The sequence below is a fragment of the Piliocolobus tephrosceles genome, chromosome X, assembly GCF_002776525.5.
Source record: "Piliocolobus tephrosceles isolate RC106 chromosome X, ASM277652v3, whole genome shotgun sequence".
Taxonomy (NCBI): Eukaryota; Metazoa; Chordata; class Mammalia; order Primates; family Cercopithecidae; genus Piliocolobus; species Piliocolobus tephrosceles.
This window is the reverse complement of record NC_045455.1, coordinates 80,528,038-80,530,390: the sequence shown is the minus strand read 5'-3', so window position 1 is coordinate 80,530,390 and position 2,353 is coordinate 80,528,038. Positions and strand designations below refer to the sequence as shown.

The 2,353-nt window shown below is 52.9% G+C and overlaps 1 long non-coding RNA gene across 1 annotated transcript in view; it reads left to right on the top strand.

Moving 5' to 3' along the window:
- The first annotated feature begins 1,783 nt into the window (after nucleotides 1–1,783).
- Nucleotides 1,784–2,353, top strand: part of LOC113224799 — a 1,568-nt gene continuing 998 nt past the window's right edge. Inside the window, exon 1 of the long non-coding RNA XR_003309411.1 lies at nucleotides 1,784–1,816. This is a non-coding gene — a long non-coding RNA (uncharacterized LOC113224799). The remainder of the gene's footprint in view (nucleotides 1,817–2,353) is intronic.

Below are 2,353 nucleotides of genomic sequence, written 5' to 3'. Positions count from 1 at the left end.
ATCCTGAAAGCTGCCTACCCACAGAGACAAGGGTTCAAATCCCAGACTTCCCATCAACGGGCTCTGGGCAACACTGGCCCCTCTACAGATCTCCTTGGTTGATTTTCAGCTGAATCATGACAGCTAATAATTGGAAGGCGATGGACTGTTCAAATGGTTGCATATGTTGCCTCACTGAATCCTCCCATCAGCCCCCGGAGCCAGCAAGTAGTACCCACGTCTACTTCAAAGGAGAACAGCTGCAGGTCACTTGCATGGTAAGGGACAGGGATGGGGGCTGCAGCCTTGAACCTGAGTCTGCCCCTCACTCCCTCCCATGGTTTTTGGTTTTGTTTTTGAGATGGAGTCTTACTCTGTCACCCAAGCTGGAGTACAGTGGCGCAAACTTGGCTTACTGCAACCTCCGCTTCCCGGGTTCAAGTGATTCTCGTGCCTCAGACTTCTGAGTAGCTGGGATTATAGGCGCCCACCATCATACCTGGCTAATTTTTGTATTTAGTAGAGACGGGGTTTCATCATGTTGGTCAGGAGCGCCTGACCTCAAGTATTCCGCCCACCTCAGCCTCCCAAAGTGCTGGGATTACAGGCATGAGCCACCACGACTGGCCCACTCCCATGTTTTTAATATGGGAAACTGAGACTGCTGGACTGCTGAGCCTTCTGCTGAGGCCTCGGGTTGAGGAAAGGGCTTCCGCCTTGCTGTGGGCTCTCACCCCGCACACATTCTGCCTGCTTTTCCTGTGCTAGGAGCAGTGCCACGGGGCCTGTGGATTTGCTGTGGGCTCTCACCCCGCACACATTCTGCCTGCTTCTCCTGTGCTAGGAGCAGTGCCACGGGGCCTGTGGATCCTCAGGCAACAGAAACACTCATCCTGTGGGGAGAGCCTGTCTCCTCTGGTCAGAGGTGGGCAGTTCGGGCTGCTTCTCAGAGTCACAGTCTGCAGGAATCAACCCTGGCCCGATGGCACAGTGTCCGGTGGCCGCGTGGACTAACTGGCTCGACACGCACCACAGCCAGGTCACGAGCTGTCACGCTCAATTCACCTTTGTTTCCAAACATTTGTTTCTGCCATTTTAAGGGGAGGGAGGGGTTTTAGACCAAACCAACTCATGGTTTGGGGCCACTCACTGGAGGCGGAGGACACCTCCTGGGGGCAGTGAACAGGCAATGAGAGGGACTGGAAGGTCACATTTGTGGCCAGAGCCCAGGCTGCCCTGGCATGTCCGGTAGGACCATGGCCAGTCCTACTGGATGGCTGCGTATCCCTTTTCCCTCGGTGGCCACATTTCAGGACCCTTGATTTCTTTGCAAATTCCACCCTGCCTGGCCAGCCCCGTCACTCTCATGCCGACCCGACCGCAGAACCAAGTCTGCGCCCCTTCAGAGGCAGAGTTGGGGTAATTTTACTTGACAAGACTGCTGCCTGCCCTCCTCCTCTTTCCTCGTCTGCCTTCCTCTCTCCTGACCCTGTTTATTATTATCAGGAAAAAACAATAAGTCCGCATTTAAACTTCAAAGAAAAGCAGGGGGTCGGGTTTCAAAAAACTGCAGAGGCCTGGGCTTGGGACAGCTCCATCCCTCTCTCTCCCCTGAACTACCGGGAACCTGGGGACAGATTTCAACTCTCTGCAGCCCAGCACTAGCACTCAGGGTCAAGGTGAGGCCCAATCTGTGACCACAGAGGAATTCTGGAATGTGGTGATGACCAACAGGAATTGTATGAGTGCCCCTCTGTGGAGAAGCCTGAGAGAGAAAGGCTGACAGAGGGCGGAGGGTGGAGGGTGTGGCCCCATGGTAAGGGCCTGGATGGGGAAGGTCAATGTTAACCCTTTGAAGGGCCCCTGGGAAGTGAATCAGGTTCAGAGCCCAAGGCTTTCCCACATAGGTGTGTTCTAAAGCTGGCAAAGCCTCTGATCATCAGCCAGTGTCAGGTGTTACAGCACAGCCAAGCGACCAGACCAGCGGACGAGACCTTGTTAATCCCCAGTGCTGATGAGTAACTGTTCTCCCCATCACATACTGGATGTGTTAGGGGGCCCTTAGGACTCGTTCCATTCTGCCTTAGCCCAAGGTGACTGGAAGGCACAGTTCTCGTTCCCCAGATGAGTCTCAGTGTGGTGTTCTCATTCCTGCCCTTTGAGTACATCCACCCAACCTACTGATTTCCCTTATTTAATAGCATTTAAAACTGGGTGCGTGGCTCACACCTATCATCTCAGCAATTTGGGATTTTGAGACGGGAGGATTGCTTGAGGCCAGGAGTTCAAGACCAGCCTGGGAAACATAGCAAGACTCCCATCTCTACAAAAATAAAATAAAATAAATAAAATAAAATAAAATAAAATAAAATAA